The 21,586-nt window shown below is 36.6% G+C and overlaps 1 long non-coding RNA gene across 1 annotated transcript; it reads left to right on the forward strand.

Moving 5' to 3' along the window:
• Positions 1-5,992: 5,992 nt before the first annotated feature.
• On the forward strand, positions 5,993-16,188 carry LOC144282599 (uncharacterized). The gene is made up of 3 exons (XR_013351087.1): positions 5,993-6,761; positions 11,413-11,495; positions 15,785-16,188. It is a non-coding gene; the product is annotated as an uncharacterized LOC144282599 (long non-coding RNA).
• Positions 16,189-21,586: the final 5,398 nt, after the last annotated feature.

The following is a 21,586-nucleotide window of genomic DNA, read 5'->3' on the forward strand; positions in this document are numbered from 1 at the left end:
TTTTTGGAGTTGAAGAGCAGTGATGGTCGCACAACGTGAATGCACATATAAAAATGGTTAATATGGTAAATTTTATTATTACATATATTTTATGACAGAAAAAAAATCTTACTAATTATACCTCAGGTCATGCCCACTTCCACTTCAGATGTATAGGTTTTGCCAAAGTTAACATACTTTTAAAATTAATTTGCACTTTTAAAATGTCATGCAGATATTATAATTTTGTGCTTAAAATGTCTGGCTTCAAATACAGTTCATTCATTCAACACTTATTTGGATACTTCCTCTTCCAGAAACAACTAATCATGAGGATGCTATATACAAAGCATGGGGTGTTCCTTCAAGTTATTCTTTCTTTAGATTGTATGCAGAAAATTCATAATCTATGTGGATAAAGATGCTTATGAAGATAAACTGCATTCGGGTGAGAGATAAAGATATTTATCCAGCACTGGATATTGCTGGGAGAGTGGTCAGCCCACCAGGCAAGGCTAGTCCTCAGCAAAGGAGAGAAGGAAGGAAAGTTAGGTGGAAGTTGTCCATGCTTCTGTGTAGTATGAGAATAGGGTTAACAAGGCCGTTGGCATCAAGGAAGGTGTTTCTCTGAGGAACAGGCTGGCTTGGCATCCCTGTTGTGCTCAGTCGTTGGTGGGGACCTGGCTGTGGGGAGCATGGCACTGATGCAAGCAAACACGGTGACACATTTCAGAGGGCAGCAGGTGAAGTTCTTGGTCAGTTATATTCCAATAGTTAAGGGTCGGGGAGGCCCAGACTCGTGGCTGGATAAGAGTTCAATATCCAAGTGTCTGTAACACATGGCATAGAGGGAAATGAGCTTCCTCAAGAAAACATCTGTAAGAACTGATATGTGGAATTTGTTAATAATGACCGGACCTATATAGTCTATGGCATGAAAATGACATACATAGTCCCACATGGTAAATTAAGACATTTATAGACATAAATATAGACATTAAGGCATTCTGACATCAGCCTCTGACCCTTGACCATTGTTTCTACCTTCTTCTGTCTCACTTCAACCAAATTATCTTTTGTTTCAGGACTTTTATACCATAGAGTTTGATATGTGATGATGCGTTCTTATTCAACATCAATTCTTTAATACGGTGTCTTTATTTCCTGATTACTGAGGGTCATTTGCTTTGCTCTCTTTTGCTTATAAAATACTAACTAGGGTTGTGTGATACTAGAGCATTGTCTCACTATCTCCCACACAGCCTTCTGTGCCTCTGTGCTCCCTTTTGTGGCTGCATTTTTTCTACAAGATATGAGCACTCTATCTACTATGTGGCAATGACAAAAGGAGCTTAAAGAATTTGAGACCCTTAATGCTTGAGGTTTCAACAGAAAATAATTTTCTCCTTTTCAGAAGATGAAAAATGTATTTTACAACTCCAGAAACTATTACTTCATTTCTCTACCTGATGAAAAATGCATCACAGAAATGTTAGGACAGATCATTTCTGCCCTGAAGATTGCACCGTCATGTGTAGGTGTGTGTGTATGTGTGTAGGTGTGTGTGTAAGTGTAATAGGATAAAGGACATAGGGTGTGCATAACAATGTCAATGTGTTATAAATGTATTAAAATTATTTTTTCTAGATACTGATACACTTTGCTTTATACTTTTCAAATTGTTTACTTAATCTAATAAAAAGTAGTATCTTTTAATTATACATTTCTATAATTCTATGGTTACTTTTCTCATCATTTTTAGGTTTACACGTTTTGCTCCTCTTTTTTTTTTTCAAAGAACCAGATTTTAGATATATGTATTTTTTTGTTCCTTTTTTTTTTTTTTTATTTTCCAACTCATTTCTTAGTGCTTTTAACTTACCAGTCAGTCCCTCTCTTCTCCTTTTTTTTTTTTTTTTGGTTTATACTGGGCCCAGATTGCTCTAAACTTTGTGGATTTCCCTTTTATCTGCCTGTATGTGAAGCTTAGTAGCAGATGTGACTACGGTTTTCAGATTAGCTCCCTGAACTTTCCACATCAGATGGAGACTTCTCAATTATGAGGATTACTACCTGTTTGTTATTGTTTTTCCTTGGGTCTTAGAACTGTTAGAAGTTTATTTGCCTTCCCCATTCCTTCCACCTAATTGCTGACAATCAACTGGGTCTTTTTGCTTTTGGTAAGTTGGTGCCATCCATTTGCATACTGGAGTTCTTGGGAGATGCCTTGTTATTCCTTTCTTCCAGATGTAGTTCGTCTATCTGTAGAATTTATTGTTTTGTTTGTTTGCTCATTTGTTCATCCTTTTGCTCATTTTCTCTTCCTCCTCTTTTTTCTCTTCTGTTTTTGTGGAAGGATTAGGCGTCTTCAAAAACTATGAAGCTGCCACCATCTCCCTTTGACTTATTTGTTAAATGATCACTCTGACTGATTTAATAGTGGGGATGCAAGTCCAGAATGGCAACTGGGTTACCAGTTACACAGCTACTGTTATGGTTCAGGTGAGAGATGATGGTGGCTTGGAGACTTTGAAAGTGTGGCCAGAGAGAGCCCCTCTTGAGGGTCAGCTTTTGAACTGAAACCAGAAGGGTGAGAACAGACACATGAAGAACCAGGAATAGAGCCATCCGGACAGACTGTAGTACAGGTGGGTGGTGGTGAACTGAACCATGAGCAGTGGAGACAACAGTTCAGGGAAGACTAGAAAAGTAGGTATGATCTAGGTCATGTCTGTCCTTATTACCTCTGAAGGTTTTAAATACACTCAGAAGCTATTTCAGATCACAGTCTATAGTCTACACAAGTAAGGCAATTACAATAGGAATAGAATGAAAGAATGAGGCAGCTGTCTGCCTTCAGCTCAGGTCATGATCCTGGGGTCCTGGGATCGAGTCCCACATTAGGCTCCCCACAGGGAGCCTGCTTCTCCCCCTGCCTGTGTCTCTGCCTCTCTGTGTCTCTCATGAATTAATAGATAAAAAGTAAAAAAAAAAAAAAAAAAAAAGAGATAGAGAGAGAGAGAATGAAAGCATAGCCAAATAGAAATATAAGAAACTCACTGTTGTACTAGAGAGAAAAGAACAATAGCATTTCACTTGGGCTTTGGCATCAATCTTTTTCGAAAAATAAATATAATTTGATTCATTGAAGAATAAGTATGACTTTGGCAGATGGGGAGAAAGGCAGTGAGTGCTTTCCACCGTTTTCAGACTGAGTATAACTAGTTCCAATGAAGAGTTTGCTAGTGTATTAAACTATATTCAATAAATAAATAATCTTACACTCTCAATAAGCATACACCTTCCCCCCAAAAAAATCAAGTTAAAGGATGCCTGGGTGGTTCAGTGGTTGATCATCTGCCTTCCACTCAGGGTGTGATCCTGGGATCCTGGGATCGAGTCCCACATCAGGCTCCCTGCGGAGAGTCTGCTTTTCCCTCTGCCAGTGTCTCTGCCTCTCTCTCTCTGTGTCTCTCATGAATGAATGATTGAATAAAATCATTAAAAAGAAACGTCAAGGTAAAGTATGTTTTTTTATTTAAGATTTTATTTATTTATTCATTCATGAGAGACACACAGAGAGAGAGGCAGAGACACAGGCAGAGGGAGAAGCAGGGTCCAAGCAGGGAGCCAGATGTGGGACTCAATCCCAGGACACTTGAGATCACACCCTGGGCCCAAGGCAGGAACTAAACCACTGAGTCACCCAGGGATCCCAGGTTAAGGTGTGTTAAATCAGTCCTCACCAATTCTATAGTCATGGATGATATTTGATTATCTCAGGGAAATCTGAAGACAACAGTCATATTTGTGTTTTATTTTGAGAATTTAATTATACAAAGAGCATAAGGGAAATTGATTAAGTTTTCAAAAAGGTAGATATATCATCTTTGCTTCGGGAATCCTTTACATACTAGTAATCACAATTAATTGGTGAAGATATTGACTACCTTTTATTGGCAGATATTATAACAAGACTTACGATCAATAAAAATAGTATCTACAACTAATACGTGCTAAATGCTTTATACACATCATCTCACACTTCACTCTAACCATTTCAAATAGGTGATATTATTATCTCCAATTTGCAGATGAGTCCACTGAGGTTCAGTGAGGTTCAGGCTACATTCAAAGACATTCATCTGTGAAATTGCCAAAGTGGAGTCACACAAAGTTCAGCTGGCCCTAGAAGCCAAGTCTTTGGTATAATATTCTACTGATAAAGTCACTGTTTTAGTGACTGCTTTTGAATTCTGTGTACTGGCAGTTTCTAACCAGATATTTAAAGACTTTTTCAACTTCTTTTCATGGGATAAATTTTATTTTCTGGACATTCCAAATCAGGTTGAAATTTCTTTCCAAATAAACAAAGCATATTAACACAAACAGAGATGTGTTTTCAAGGTCTAATTTACTCTTTTTGGGAGTGCTTTTCATTTTAGTACAGATTATTCCGTTGTGCCAATAAGATTCAACTCTGTTGTGTGGTTGTTTAAAAGCTAGTTGCATGCCATTTTAATAGAAGCCTTTGTATAATGTTGTTTGTTTCATTACTTTCAGATTAGTTGATCAACAACCTGCAACACAACATTCAATTTTGTTCCCTGTGAAAATGTTCAGGCTAATAAGTTTCATACGTTGCAGTTCAATTTATCTGCCTATTAGAAGAGGTCATTAAGTAGAAGAAACCAGCTTTTAGAAATAATGAGTTTTTCATTTACTGGTACAGGCATTTTCTTTAAAAAGGCATCATTAATCACATAGTTAAACCACTAATTAAAAATGTTTTACTTTGATTTGCTTTATTTTCCTGAACTACATTAAATACCAGTCTGTCATGTGGATGGCATGCAAAGATCAAAGACCTCTGTGCTCCCACTTGTCATTAAAATATTAATAATAGCTCTGCTTTGCACTTCTTTTGTCACATGTGCTAGGGTATATGTATGTGTGTGTATGGGTGAGAGATTCTACTCAAGCCAACGCGTGAGATATTTTTCACTAACAGAAAAACCACCTTTCAAAATATATATCAACTATAGAAGCCAACTAAATATACAAAATGTATCAAATATAAATATTTACCTTATAGTTACTAGAATTTCGCTTTTATTTCTGTTGGTGTATTTTGTTGGTTTAAGTTAAAAAAGTTTATTTCCAAATGTCTTGTTTCACTTGGGTTGCATTTTTTAGAAGAATTAATATAGTTCTTTTTCTAGTTCTATAGAACTTTTTCTAGTTCTTTTTTTAGTGAATTGGGCTTATCACTAGATGATAAGAAACAGGATGTTTTGGTAGAAAAAACAACAGAACAGAAGCTAAGAGACTTGTTCTTTTTCCCCCATCTGCCACTAACTAGCTCTGCAACGCAGATCACTGAAACTCTCTGGGTCCGAACTTTCCACAGTTGCAGAATGATAAAGCTCATAATTTTATGTTTTCTTCTAGATTTAATGCACTATGATGTTAAATTATCATTGTGATTTTAGGTTAGGAAATGACATTTGCAAGAATATAGATATACAAAATATATGTTCTTTCTTCATATACTGTATTATTTTATAATGTTTTATATTATGCTATTTGATCTGAAGGTTCTGAACCACTGGATTGAAGTTCTATATTGAATAATGAAAACAATAAAAAAACATGCCTTGGCATCACCTTTTTTTTTTTAATTAAAGACAAAACTATGGTACTGTACCAAATGTTTTACATAAGGTAAATCTAAAAGCACAGGCGTGACTATTTACTCAGGACTGCATTGCATGCGGGGTTAATAAGACCGAAGTTTGCTAACACGACATATGCACTTCGAAGTAGAATCTCATTCTTATTCTCTTTTTTGTATGTTGAAATTGAAAGCAGTTAAGAAATATAACCGAAGGTATAAATAGATCACATTCTAAGCTCTAATTTATTTGAAAATGTTACCTAATTTTAGCTTAGTAGTTAGATCAATAGTTAAACCACCGTTGGCTGGTGAGCTAACAAAAGAAACCATGGCAACAAGTGACACAGGGAAGTAGAGCGGAGCAGTCTACACAGCAACAGACCGGTTATTTACCTATTGTTTTTTTCGTTTGCTTTTTTTCCTTCCTAAACATTTCAAATGTAGAGACAAGCCTGGGTTTTGGAATCAGAGCTAGTTCTATTTGGGCAAATTGATCAAGTTATTATAGCTTAGTGGATCTAATTTTCACCATTGTGAGCGGAGGATGGCCGTGTCTACCCCACAGGGATGTTTGACAGTTGAAAGGAATGCCAACATTTATTCAACAGTGTTCACCGAATACCTGCTATTTCCCAGGCACGGCAGTAAAGTGATGAGTAGGAATGGCAAGGCCCCTATCCTAAAGGATCTTACAATCTTATGGAGACAAACAATATGCAAGAAGTAGATATACGCATATCCGGTTCCTTGAAGTGATAATTACCAGACACATACATAGAGCTTATTAAAAACTCTTAGATGCCTTACCCTTTTGTAATAAAGCTATTCATCTAGTGCTTGAATATGCTGTATAACATATTCATGATATGATTGGTTAGTATTTTCTTGAACATACAGTAATTAAGAATTTACCTCCCAAACCAAACCTATTTATTATTTGGGAAGCACTGACTGTGTTTTCAGATGATGCTGAACCCGCTTCATCACCAACCAGTCCTCACTGTACAGGAGAAACATCCATATGTTGGAAGATCTAAAACTCTCCTCCCTGACATCATCTCATCTCTAGGCCAGCACCCTGGTTCCTTTCATCATGATCCATAAGGTACGTTTAGAGCCTTCAATTTTTTTTTACTGTTCTTCAGTTTTTCCATTTCCTCTTAAAATCAAAACTCCATAAGGCTTCTGACAGGGGAGGAATATAGTATGCTTAGAAATCTGAGGCTTAAAAAAATTAAATAAAAATCTGAGGCTAATTTTATCTTTGTGTTGGAGTTTTTTTCCATTACTCTAGTCTAAGGTTACACACACTATTTTGCTGGTCAGTTAATACTACTGTGATTTATTTAGGTTACCATTAAAGTTCTTGACATTTTTAACATTTTATTTCAATTTTTAGTCTTTTTCTTTCTTTCTTTCTTTCTTTCTTTCTTTCTTTCTTTCTTTCTTCTTTCTTTCTCTTTTCTTTTCTTTTCTTTTCTTTTCTTTTTTCTTTTCTTTTCTTTTCTTTTTTTCTTTTCTTTTCTTTTCTTTTCTTTTCTTTTTTTTCTTTTCTTTCTTTTCTTTTCTTTTCTTTTCTTTTCTTTTCTTTTCTTTTCTTTTCTTTTCTTTTCTTTTTTTCTTTTCTTTTCTTTTTTTTCTTTTCTTTTCTTTTTCCCTCCATTCCCACTCCTTTTCTGGAATCTGTAAATGTAGTGTTCTGAAGTCAAATTCAGCATCAGTGTGCCTTTTCAGAAGATGGATCTGGAAATGTGTAGTTTATCATTCTACATCTCTGAATTGTGTTGTGTAGACGCTTGGTTAGTTCATGCTGAAATATAACTTAGTATCCTTTGGATGTGGTTGTCTCAATAGTTACATATTTCCTTACTTGCAATTTATCTATCAATCTAGTCCAAAAGAATGTCAGAAAATACATGTGTCCATGTCATCAGAATGTGAATGGTTTGATACATGTGATAGTGTTTCATTTTGGACTTACAAAGTCTAAATGACAAAGCATTGATGGAAAGTCATTAAATATGTTGGAACCTTGGTTTGGTTCACCAAAGGTTATTGGATACCTTTAATAAAAATATAATAATATTGTTATATTCTTACAATTACATATAATTATATGTACATACATTTATGTATGTGATATTATATATTACCTATAATTATGCAATATTAAGGAATATATACATATTCCTCCTGAGAGATGTGGATATTTTTACTTAAAAACAAGCTCACTTTTTTATTAATATATTTTCTTACCTTAATGGTATACACTGTGGAATAAACAGTTGTCAATTAGTGCTATGAAAGGAGCTTTCTTTAAGGCATATTACTCAATTTGTTTTGTGTTTTCAGAATCTTAACTACAGTTATTGTTTGATAACCCATGCTCCAATTATCCGCAAACAATATCTGGATTGTGTATTATTTTTTATCTTAGCATCTTGTGAACATGACAAGAGACTCATTGAGGGGTCTCTGGGTGCTCAAACGGTTGAACTCTTGACCTTTGATCTCAGTTCAGGTCTTGATTTCAGGGTCATGAGTTTGAGCTCTGTATTCGAGCCACACTGGGCATGGAGTCTCTATTAAAATTTTTTTTTTTAAAGATTTTTTGAGTCCCAAGAAATTTAATTTTAGAAATAAAATATATTCTACTTAGTTATGTAAATTGTATGAGTAATACAAGCATAATTTATATATAAGAACAAGTGATATATTGGGAGTTCTGACACAAGATTTTTATTTCTCTTCATTAAGAAATTGTCAGCCAGGGCTACTGGAAAGTTTTGCTCCTGTTCTTTACCTATATGATCAAGTTTTCCCTGTGCTGGCATGTGCTGGAAGAGCTCTTCCTTAGATCAAGGTTCTTACAGTTCAGTCTCTGCTTCTGCGTCTGCTCCAGTGACTTGGCTCAGAAATTTTGCTTCTTCTGATCATTTCTGGGCTGTGTGCCCCTTCCCCCAGAATTAATTTTTCCCTATTGTAAGGACCTGAAACTTAAAATGAGTCTTTGGGGTCTAAGAACTGTATTGTGGTCTCCATTGAGCTCTATTTCATTCTCAGCTGTCAGCTTACATTGTGCCCAAATGGTGTCTATCTTACAGTGGCAAAAAGAGGAATTTTTAAATACTTTTGTTGGTAAAAGGGACTTCCCAATTTAGGCTCAAGCTTGCAACGTCACCCACTAAACAGAATTATTGATATAGTGGCACAGCCAATGTAGCAGTATTAAACATACCTTCCGGTGATAATAATTTTAGAAAAGTTTCCATGCACTAGTGAGATATTTAGAAAATTACTATTTGGCCTGATTTTGCTTCCATTGGAAAAATATTTAGTAATACTTAGTAATTAGAGCAATTTTCTCTTTTGTTCTGGTCCAAGAGCCATGGCCCAGAAACTCAACTAGCATTAACACTCATTAAGCATTGTAATAATTCTATATACTGTTCATCTGAAAGTTGAACGCATATGATTCAATGATGACACTCTCTATGCTCTTAATTTAAAATTATATGTGACATTTTTCCAATTCCTTGGAAATTCATTTAAGATATTTTCTCTAAGTTTAATTTTTAGGGTTTTAATCAAAACTTTTAAAACTAACTTTTTAAAAATTTCGAAATATAGATTCACATGTAATTGTTAGAAATAACAGAGAGATCTAATGTACTCTTTACCCAGTTTCCCCAATGGTAGCACTTGGTAAAATGATAGCACATTATCCCAACCAGGAAATTGAAATTGATGCAGTAAAGATACATCACGACAGGGATTCTCCAGCTGTCCTTCTATAGCTACATGCACTTCCTTCCTGCTCTCCTCACTTTCATCCTTAGCCCCTAGAAATTATTAATCTGTGCTCCATTTCTATAATTTTGTCATTTTGAGAACATTGTATAAAGGCAATCATATAATACATAATCTTTTGTGATTGGAATGTACTCCAATTTTTGTTTTTGTTTTTAACACTTTGCCCATCAAATGACATATGAGCTCTAACCACTTTGAGATATGAAGAAAACTGTTATGAACCTTTGTTTTTGTGTAAATGTGTCTTAATTGCTCTGGGATAAATGCCCAAGAGTATGATTGCTGGGATGTATGGTGGTTGCATGTAATAGTCATTTCCATTTTTACAGGTACAACCATAAGGTAACACCTTAGTGCTGAAAATTATGTAGGAAAGGCTTTTGTAAGTTGAATTTTCATAAATTAAACACTAATTTCAAAACCATTGCATAGCTATGTATTTGGAAAAGTGAAGAATGAATAGAAACACATTAATGATAATTATTCCAGTTATTAGCTTTATTCTGTAGCTCCCTAAGTGCTAGCTTCAGTGTGAATATTGGCTTTTTAATTGTGGCTTCAAATTGATTTTTATAGTAAGTGCTCATTTCACATGAGTAGTAGTTGGAGTTAATTATGTGTCACTCTGTCACTCTCTTTCCCATTCTGACAATTGATTATTATCCCGTCCTCAGGTGTTATGTCTATAAAGCAGTATGGAAATGTGTTTAGACAGTTAAGTTTTGTTCTTTTAAATCAAAACAAACTTTCGCTTTCTTCTTCTTGGCATTGTGTCATATCAACACTAAAGCGCTCAGGAATACAGTGAAGAAGGTAGCATAGAAAGGCCTTGGGTGGTTCAATTGTATTTTCTGATTCTTTGGCAAAACTTGTCTCAGGTCACAGACCTAATATAATTCTTGATAAAAACAGATATTTGACTCAGAGTTGTTGTTGTTATTGTTCTGAAGATACCTATTAGTGAGACGTAGGTTTGATGACAGACTCCATTGCCCTGGCTCATTTAATTAAAGGACTTCTGTAATTTTTAAGCTCTCTAGATTGGAGTAGACTTTTTAGTGTGTGCTGCTCAGTTTTTTCCTTAAATATGCAGAAATATATTTTATATAGTTGTGTACATTTATTCTAAGTCTGACTACAATGCTATTTAAAATGTAATATGTTTTAGTGCTTTAAGATAATTTGATTTATTTACTGCTTACATTAAACCTTTTGAAAAGGACAAATTAATTTGCTTATTGAAAGTTCTGTTATGACCTACGAAATCACTATAATTAAGTCTAAAATTCTCTAAAGAAAAGCATATGGAATTAGCACCTGAGTGAAATTTCCACTGCACAAAATGCTCACAGCATGCCATTCATGATTTCCAGCTGATTTTAGAGTATGAGTGTGGCACTCTTTCTGTCTGTTTGTAAAACTGAAATAACAATTTTCTGATCAAGGATAATATCATGGGCTATCTTCTGCATCATGTTGTTTGATGCATTGGGAATGACATTAACAGACAATAGAAACAAAATTATTATTTATAAGGCTCAGGTCATGATCTCGGGGTCCTGGGATTAAGCTCCTTGCTCTGTGGGGAGTCTGCTTCTCTGTCTCTGTCTGCCTCTCCCTTTGCTCATTCTCTCTCTCTCCCTTTTTTAACTTAATGAGACAGGTGAGAAATGAAAATCACATCCCAATCAATCAAGTACCATAAGCTTTCCCTTTCTAAATAGGTTCCTAAAGGTATGTGTATGGGGGAGACTCCAAGGGAAAATAATGCTTTTTAATCACTAGCTAAGGGCATTATATCCAAATCTTAATCTTGTTTTCTTATTGTGGGCTAGTGAGTGGAGCCATGTGTACAATATCAAGGACATTTTAGCTTATGACTTAAATGATGGTATGATGCCAGTTATGAAGCTGACCTGAGCCTCATTGTTCCTTTTCCTCAGATGCATCCCAAACAGCCTCCTTAATGAAAGGCCATCTCTAGACTCTGGTCTACCAAACCAGCTACACTGATGTGAAGAAGAAGGTGAGAAGAAACACGCAAAATAAAAAAGAGAGAAAGATCCAAAAGGAGAAAGCAACTGTAAACTTTGCTCCCTTGTTGGCTGACTATGGATCTTTGTGGATTCCATATTTTCTTTCATGATAGAACATGTCCTTCTTGAGAGTCCTCTGGAATGGAAGACAGAAATGATGCTTTAAACTCCCATAGGCAACAAGTCATGTAACCAAGGAAACTACAGATCACCTCATTCAACCCCTCTAATTTTATAAATGGTGCTTGAGATTTAGGGAGTTTTACCTGTTTTTCCAAGTTCACAATGCTTTTCAATATTAATTCACCATGCTGCTCAGTTCTGATATTATTTTTCCAAATTTTCTTACTCATTAACTGACTGAGACTCAGTTCTTAAAGGAAGTACATAATACAAGGTCATTAAAGTTATGTCTTAAGTTCCTCAGAGAAAATCTCCAGACCCACCTCTTGGACCTGGGCACTAACCAAGCCATCTCACACTCCTTCACAGGTTTTTTGAGATTCAGACCATTCCTTTTCCAAAACGTTCATCCTTTGTTCTGTTTCTCTAGGCTTCTTTCCTCTCACGACTAGCAGTAAAATAGAAAACAATCTCTACAAACAAAAACAAGCATAATACATTTTACTGCTAATTATTATGATGCAGATTATGGAATTAAAAAAAATAAAAATCATAATTCATGACAAGTTATAGGGATGCCTGGGTGGCTCAGTGGTTGAGCATTTGCTTTTGGCTCAGCATGTGATCCTGGAGTCCCGGGATCAAGTCCCATACCGGGCTCCCTGCACGAAGCCTGCTTCTCCCTTTACCTGTGTCTCTGCCTCTCTCTCTCTCTCTCTCTCTGTCTCTCATGAATAAATAAAATCTTTTAAAAAAAGAATCCAATATTCTAAAACAAACAAACAAAAAAGCCCAAAACCAAAAAATCACAATCCAGTGAGTCTCAGCATTTAGTGTATGTGAGAGTTACCCAGGATGCCTGTTCAAAATTGAGCCTTTAATCAGTGCTCCAGAGTCTGAGGCCCAGAACTTTGCATTTGAAATAAGACCTTCCTCCACTGACCTCACAGTAGCTAGTTGGTTCTTTTCTGGATAATATTCTGGCAAAACTTTGAGTAATATCGTCTTTTTCTATAGTAACTGAAAACCCCTCTCTGAAGGGGTGATTCTTGAAGCCATGAGCTATGTATGGCTCCTAAGTAGCCTCAAGTTAGGTTTGGGTCATGAGAACTACAAGGTCTGATGGAATTCCCACTCACTTCCAATCTTTTTCTCTAATCACTCCTCTGGTCATTGTACTCTGTTATTATCATCAAATCTCATTTTCTTCCCCCAAGGAGATTATTTACTGCTTTAATTTCTTTGCCTCTCTTACTATTTCCATTTGTTTATGAAGAATCTGAAACAGGTGATCTCTAAATACCGTCTTGGCCCTAATTCTAGAAAAGAATGACTCATAGCTGACAGTCATGAAACAGATTTGACTCTAGCAGGAGGTCAGAAATTTCCAGCCCTACAGGGAGAGAAGAACCATACATAAGTAGTGGTACTGCTTTAGAAGGAGGGAAGTTTTTATTTCATTCATCAGTAGCCCCTTATAATTGCTATGTCATGGATTACCCATATCGGAGCTTCATTTGGATGATGAGATACAGAGTTTATGTCTAGAAATATATTTATAAAGCATTTTATAGGATTTATTTTTTTTTAATTTAAATCTATGTGAATAAAGTACAGATTTATTGACTGCAGAGAAAAGACACAGATGGCAAAATATATTCAGCAAAATGCATTAGCATAATTAAAATTAGAGCTCAAACTCTGAGTGTTTGGAAGGACATTTTCAAGTGCCCTGATGGAGTATTGAATAAGATTACAGTGGTTCCCTAAGACTGTTTGGATATATGTGTGTGCAGATGGGGAGGAAACCGATTATTCTGCAACAGCGTCTGGAAGGCACTGTTCACGTAAGATGAGTGGAGTCAGCATGCTGATGTCCTCTACTGTCCCAAATACCTTGCGTGACTAAGGATTGCTCCACTCCTGGTTCGACTCATGTTCCCACTGTGAAACACTGCAGGAGATTAGCAATTCTTCTCTCCACAGAACTTACTTGCTCTGATTCAATGTTCTTTAGAAAAAAATAGCTGAATCATGTCTTTCGGAGTTTGTTTTCTACTGTGAAAAATGTATGCACGTGTATTCTATTTTTCATTACACCAACCTTGTATCTTTTATGCCATTTAACCATTGCAACTCAAAGGGAGTAGATCTTTTGTTAAATCCGCAACACATTAGCATGTTAATCTTTGGATATATGGAAAGAGACAATTTGTTTTTCATCTTTTGAGTAGGTATAGCAGTACATTTTTGTTAATGGTGAAAATTCAGGGGAGAGGTGTGTTAACCTTGCCGGGATGATGTAAAGTTTGAAGAAGTTATGGACTAGGGGGACGGGTTCCCTGGGAGGTGGACATTAAGGAGGGCATGAGATGTAATGAGCACTGGGTATTATATAAGATTGACGAATCGCTAAATTCTACCTCTGAAACTAGCAATACATTTTATGTTAATTAATTGAACTTAAATAAAAAAATAAGCCTCCCCCAAAGAAAAGGAAAACAAAGGAGCTATGGACTATCTCCTATTCACAGCAAAGCACCACAGTTATTTAAGTTTAATGTGAAATTCAAGTAACAAAAAGAACAAAACATACAGTAACTGCTGATGGTCACAATCATGGATATGGCTAATGTTAAAATTTAGTGAAAATGTAAATAATAAATAAATACTGTGTTCTCAAGGTCATATAATGGGATGATACTATCGTAGCTCTTGTAATATACTTACTGGTAATATCTCGGAGCTAACTTGTAATACTCCTTCTGGACTATGTGATAAGCTCTGTATTGGCAGGCACAAGATCATAATTTTTGTATAGAGTTTTCTTAGGATGAAAAAATAGCCAAATCAAGACACAAAAAACAGTAACATTCTCCATAGCAGTGCAGTTCCCACACAAGATGTTGAATGGATAACCAAACTGTTATTGGCTCAATTGATAACTTTTCTCCAAGAAGGAGATGGGTGGAACCTCCTCCAGTTTCCCTTACAGGAGAAGATGTAGATAGGACTCGTTAAAAATAGTCAAGAAAGGTTGTTGCGAAACCTAATTATTGTTGGAATTTTGCAGTTTATATCCATTTCAAAAGTCCAAAGTCATAATATTATACCTAAACAATTCTGTATTTTTACCATTGAGTTCCCTTTTGGCATAAAGAGTCATTCCACCCCTTTCACCCATGTATTGAGTGACTGTAATGATTTTTGTCGCATTAGGAATCAGCCAAAACTCTCCAGACAAAAGTGAAAAAAAGCATAGCATCTGTGGCTTCAAACTTGTCATATTGGTACAAACAAAAGCTATTCTGTTTTTATTCAAAGATATTTGTGAAGACAAAAATGAGCCGAGAGCTCACAAGATTTAGTTAATATTCAATCCCTATGGAAATAGGTGATCATTACAAAAGTGTTCCCAGGGAATAACTGGCTTAATAAAAAAGGTAGAGTCACTTTTAATGCCATACTGTAGATTAGTCTTTTTGACTCTCAGGCAAAATATGAACGCTCCCTTTCTCCCTTTCCAGCTGGTAATCATTAATATGCATTTCTCAGAGAAAGCGACACTATGCCTCTTAAATCTGTGTATTCAGATTTTTCATCCCAGTTAAAAGAGCAGAATGGAGGTACTGTAGGCTGCTTTATATTGTCCTGCACTATTTCCCTCTCCTCTATCACCCAATAAAAAGAAAATAGAGGAGCAAAATATCTGGCATGAATCACTGTGGTATGGCTGTGATATATCTTTATTTTGTTCTTATGTTTTAAACATGAAATCCTCAGTAAAAGGAACAGTCCCTCCAGTGATGTGAAGTGTCAGCACTTGGCATCAGCATTACTTAACTATATTGGGTCTAGCCACTCATCCTATTTGTGGTATGCTTTCTGTTTACGCCGGATGATTGGAAGAGAAGGCCAATTTCATGTAATTTTATTCCCTATGTATTTACTTGAGAGAGGATATATTGATATAATATGGTTTCAAACAGCTTTACTATTAAGCCTGATTTTGAGAATATCTTTTATTTTTTAGCTATAGCTTAAGTAGAAAATGAAAAGACCATTTATTTCAAACCCTGTACGTGCGTACTACTTCATATACATTATTTCATTATTACTTAAACTTACTAGGTTAAGTATTATCTCCCTTTTACAGATGATGAAGCTGAACGTCTCAGAGAGATAAAATTAAGTGCTCAAGGTCATCCATCAAGTAAATAGTGAAAAGAGGAAACCCAAGTGCCTGCCTGGAGCCCTTTATTGAACTGCAGCTGGGTACCTTACATTTGCCATTTGAGGTCAATGTGCAGATATTCTGGAAAAATGACCAGCTGCCCTGCTTTATCCAGGACTGAGGAGTTTCCCAGGATGTAGGACTTCCAGGGCTCACACTGGGAGAGTGTGGGGAAAACCAGGGCCATTAGGCTCCCTAGGCCGGGAGTGCCAAACCGAATTACCCCTCCAGCTTCTAAAGACGAAAATTATTCAGTCAATTAAAAAAAAAAAGTCTTAAGATTTCACCTGGCTTTCCTGAAAGCACCTTGAATACTATCTACCAATCATGCCCACTTTCAGGTGTTTTTGTTTTCGTCTTCTTAACTAAGCTATACTGGGTGCATGATTCTCTGAGAATAGGAACAAAGACGTTTCCTCCTTACATAAAAAGCCATTGATATGAGCATCTCTCTTTCTCTCTCTCTTTCTCTTTCTCTCTCTCTGATTCCCAGTGTCCTCTTGCTATGTTGATGGAGCCTTTTGTCCCTATCTATCTGTAAGGTTATATGGGTATATGTAGTATTTCAATAAATGAAGTCCTTTAAATATTGATGATATTTCTGGTTCACCACCATTAATTTTGAATTTATGTCAGTAGCAATAACTATTGGTAATGTTAAATCAACCACAATTTCTCAAAAGGAAAAACATTTCTCAGCATGTGGTCTCTTTGATTTAATCATAATACATGGTCTTGAGACAGTGACTGTAACTGGTATATACAGAAATGGAAAATAAATTGCCATGATAATATTTCACATAGTAAGGCCTTTCTTCTTATTTTGAATGCAAAGTATAATCTTTTCTTTTTTTTTTTTTTTTTTTTTAAGAAGGAGAGATACGGGGACGGGCAGAGTGAGAGCGAGAGAGAGAATCCCAAGCAGGCTCCATGTCCAGTGCAGAGCCCAATGCAGGGCTCAATCTCACAACCTGAGATCAGGACCTGAGCCGAAATCAAGGATTGAATGCTGAACCAACTGAGCCACCCAGGCACCCCACAAACTATAATTTTCTAAAAGTACTACTTGTGTTCTGGCTCCATCTCATAGAAAAGGTAGTTAAATATTTACTGACATAAAACTAGTTTTTCATGTGGCCCAGAACATTAGAAAACTTAAACCTGCAACTGCAAATTGACCATTTTCTAAGGTTGTTTAAATAACCTGGGAATTCCCAGATAACATTAAGAAGAATTTTATATATCAAAGAATAAAGAAGACTTGGGCTTTCATCAAATTAGCTTTTTAATAATAGAAATGATCTGCGAGGAAGCTTACTATGTAGAAAGGCTTCTGGTTTTCTGATTTGAGGTGGTGCTGTTTATTATGATGAGCTTTGGATTTAATTTTCAATGGGCACAGTGCAGATATCTGGGATATACATTCGTTCAGTTAACATTAAATTAAAGTCGTGCCATGGATTTGCGATATCCAACCTATCAGGTTGTCATTAACATTCAATAATAACAAGAAAACTATTATAATTTTTTTATTACGTGAAAGCAAAGGCTTCTTACTCCAGGTGTTTGCTGTAGCCAATAAAAGCATAAAAACTCCAGCTATAAAACAAAATTCCATCAAGTCCTTCAATAGTTCATGTTTATAGACCACTCTAATTAGTGATTAAAAGCAAGAGTCTCCTCTCTACCACCTCCAAAACATTTCCTTCTTTTCTCCAAACATTTCCTTATTTCACTCGTAATATTGAATAAAAAATGTGTCTGATGTTTTTCTGACCTTAGGGAATAATTTAAGGGTAGTGCAAGGAAACAAGCTGATAGCTGGAGCAGATGCAAAGTAAGTGAGAACATCTGTCTTTATTTCCAGTAACTTTAGAGCCTTTCATAAAACTGAATGGCAGGCCAGCAGATCAGGGACAACGGTTGTCAGCAACTTCATGTCAAGCAAATAACCACGTATGTTATCTAAGATCTTTTAATGGGACGATCAATTTTCACTTTTAATTAAATGGGAAAACTCAACCTCTCAATGAAAAAATTTGCTCCGAGAAATACACTGCTAGAAAAATGGATCTTAATTGCCTTTGCCCACATGGCCTCCCAGAATGCGGAGTGAGTTTCGCTAAATCTCCTAAGTGAACTGTCTTTATGTTTATTGATATGTGTGTGTGTGTCTGTATAAGATAAATTACATATTACATATATGTTTACATATTCTATGCATACATAAAATATATCTAATTTATCTGATATATTGCACATATGTTGTATTTAAAGCCTAAGGTCAAAGCGATCTTGTTCCATGTATCGCATTCTCTGCATAATTTCATGACCCGTTGCAGTAGAAGGTCCCTTGGCAAAAGGGACCTGAATTGTAACATCTCTGATCCATAGATTTGGGGCACTCAGGGTCACTGCATATATTCTCCACGGTTAAACATTTGCACTATCGAGCTTTTAAAAGGACATTGTAGGATGAAATAGTTAGCAAGAATAGGCACAGAAAGAATTTTTTTTTTCATCCTTCTTGGCCTAGCAGGACTCATTGGTATTTCTTGACTCAGTCTGGAGGACAGAATATCCATAAGCACTATTTCAACTCATATTGCAAAGTATGCATGAAGCCCCTTTGTAACGCTCGGTTTCTGCCTTGTAGGGACTCCATAGTATCTGAATACTTCTCTGTACTTTTTGATCATTGTTTTGTGATCCGTAGCATTATCTGACCTCTTGCATTTTTCTATCATGTAGTCAGTAGCCTGTGTAATCAACACAGAGCCACCCTGCCCCTTGGTGATCAGTGATGAATCTATCCAGATCTCCAGTTCCACAGCTGGGCAGGTCAAGGCCCTCTTTCTACTTCTCCATGATTCACCTCTCACTTTTTTCTTTGCTTCCACTTCTGAGACACTGTGGATGGCTGAATTCTACCTGAGATTGTACTGACTTATTAAACTTTACTCTCCACTCCTTTATCTCCTAAACACCAGATATCTGGGATACACATCAGATCACACAAGCCCATGGAAGACTTAAGGGGCAGAGGGCAGGAACCGTCACCTACCGCACACTCAGTCTTCCATAGTTCTGATACTTCAATTTGCTCATACCCAACCCTTTTCAAAGACCTGTTTGCTGACAGAAGACCCTCTTAGAACCTTGAGAAATGTGGACCACTTCTTCCATTGATAACTAAGCCAAATGCCCTAGAATTTTGATGAATCAAGTTTTCTCCAGGGTGAATTAACTTCTCTTATTGATTAAACTATCGCACATCACAGGCAAATGTATTGTTAGTAGACGATAAAACTACTCCTCTGGGTGGACCTGGGTAAAGAGGACTTCCAAGTTTTTTCATATGCACTTTGGTGTTGCTAATTAGATAAAGGACAGAATCTGGTACAAAGATAGTGTCATTGCAACTCAAAAGCATCTGGAAAGTCTGCACGGGTGTAAACAAGGCTTCCAAGGCAAATCTGTAAAACTCACTGAAGGATGGTTCTATGCTGAAAACCATACTTGTGAAAGCAGACGTCCTTGAAGGAAACAGAACTGAATGGTATGGAGGGAGGCCCAGGACACAGGGCAAGAGCCAACCATCTTACTGAGTTGAATGGGATTATTATTTTTAGTTAATAATATGATATCCTGCTTTCCCAAAAGTGCTCAGAGCATCTGAAAAATAAAACTGTGGGGTTTTAAAAATAAACAAATTATCTTATTTTTTTTTATTTTTTAGATTTTTATTTATTCATTCATGAGAGACACAGACACACACAGAAAGAGAGAGAGAGAGAGAGAGAGAGAGAGATAAGTGGAGACACAGGCAGAGGGAGAAGCAGGCTCCATGAAGGGATCCCGATGTGGGACTCGATCCTGGGACTCCAGGATCACGCCCTGGGCTGAAGGCAGTGCTAAACCGCTGAGCCACCCAGGGATCCCCACAAATTATCTTATAAAGTCATTGGTACACCATACTCATCCAGATTATTTTGGATGGATGGATGGACGGATGGATGGATGGATGGATGGATTGATTTATGATTATATTTATTTATTCATGAAAGACACACAGAAAGAAGAGGAGAGACAAGCAGAGGGAGAAGTAGGGTCCCTGTGGGGGAGCCTGATGTGGGGCTCAATACCAGGACCCTGGGATCATGACCTGAGCCTAAGGGAGACACTAAACCACTGAGACACCCAGGTGCCCCAGATTTAGAGATTCAAAAATAAATAAATAAATAAATAAATAAATAAATAAATAAATAAATAAAAGCACTGACTCTAACAGGGGACTCTAGAAGGGTGTTCTTAGATCAGCAGCATAGACAAGCACTTTGGGCTGCTCCTTCTACGTGCAGTTGCAAGAATGGCCTGAGGAACCAGTCCTGAGAAGACAACAAATGTGTAGGAAGGAAACCCACATTATGATTGCTTTTGTTACCTGCAGAAAGGCACTCTCAGGTGTGTTTGCCTTTTTTTTTTTATTAAAATAATTTTTTTTTTTTTGTAACTGAAATCTTTTCTAGCTGTTTTTCTTTTCTTGTATGGCTTTATGTTGTAATTTATTATAATTCTTTAAAATGTTTTATTTATTTATTTTTTTTAAAGCAGGGCCTAGGGGCCCCTGGCTTGCTCAGTGGTTGAGAGTCTGCCTTTGACTCAGGTCATGATCCTGGGGTCCTGGGATCAAGTCCTGCATCAGGGTCCCCTTGGAAGCCCGCTTCTCCCTCTGCCTATGTCTCTGCCTCTCTTTTTGTGTCTCTCATGAATAAATAAATAAAATCGTAAAAAAAAAAAAAAAAAAAAAAAAAAGAAAGAAAGAAAGAAAAAAGAGTAGCCAGGGTCTATGCTCACTTAGTTTCAGTATTCAATCAAACTGGGTGAGGCTTCCCATTTTCAACCCAGGCAATTTGTCTTTCTTGATGCTCTTCTAAAATATATTATTTCTCAATCATTTTAATTGCCAATTCCTTTGTGACTATAGTGCATTTTCTCCAGCGGCTCCCCATACTACCTTACTATACAGATGCTTTTCAAATTCAGGGCAGTCTTCCAGGAAGAGATTCTAACTCCTGATGTAACAGACCACAGTGAACACCACAAGGTGAGACATGGTCAGAGCTGGGCCATACCTCAAGGGATCTATGAGAAAATAGAAGAGAAAGAGAGAGACTCCTGTTCTTGTGCCAGGGTCGATCCTGTGCGTGAAGGAGAAGCAACTCCTGTTTTCTTTTGCTTAAATTTCCTGATTTGGCATCACAGTCTCTGTGGCAGAAGGAAACATCGCTGCTGATTGGCTTTAATGCCAGGAGAGAAACCACGGAGGCCCATAAAAGAAGAGAATTGAATTGTAGTGTTTAAATGTCCCCTGTATCTGTCTCCTTTGTCTCGGCCCTCCCCACTGGGACCGGAGTTCAGCAAAGCCTCAAAGAGCCAGCAGGCAACTCTGGAGTTAGCAACAGCTCTCTGTGACTCACACTGGGCGTTCTCTTTGTAGCTTACTAATTTAATAAATGATTCAGCCTGACTCTGCTGAATTGATAAGCCCCATGAGGTATTACAGCTCACAAGTAGGCAGAGGGATGCCTTTCTAATGGCTAAAAAGCATTGGGAGAATTTTCTGGGAAGGTTTACTGAAAACAACTTATCATCACATGAAGTCATAAACTTTTAAAACAATCATCTATTTCTCTTATGCTAGTAGTACACTTTACTGCATTC

Source organism: Canis aureus, chromosome 13 (genome assembly GCF_053574225.1).
Source record: "Canis aureus isolate CA01 chromosome 13, VMU_Caureus_v.1.0, whole genome shotgun sequence".
In the NCBI taxonomy this organism is placed as follows: domain Eukaryota; kingdom Metazoa; phylum Chordata; class Mammalia; order Carnivora; family Canidae; genus Canis; species Canis aureus.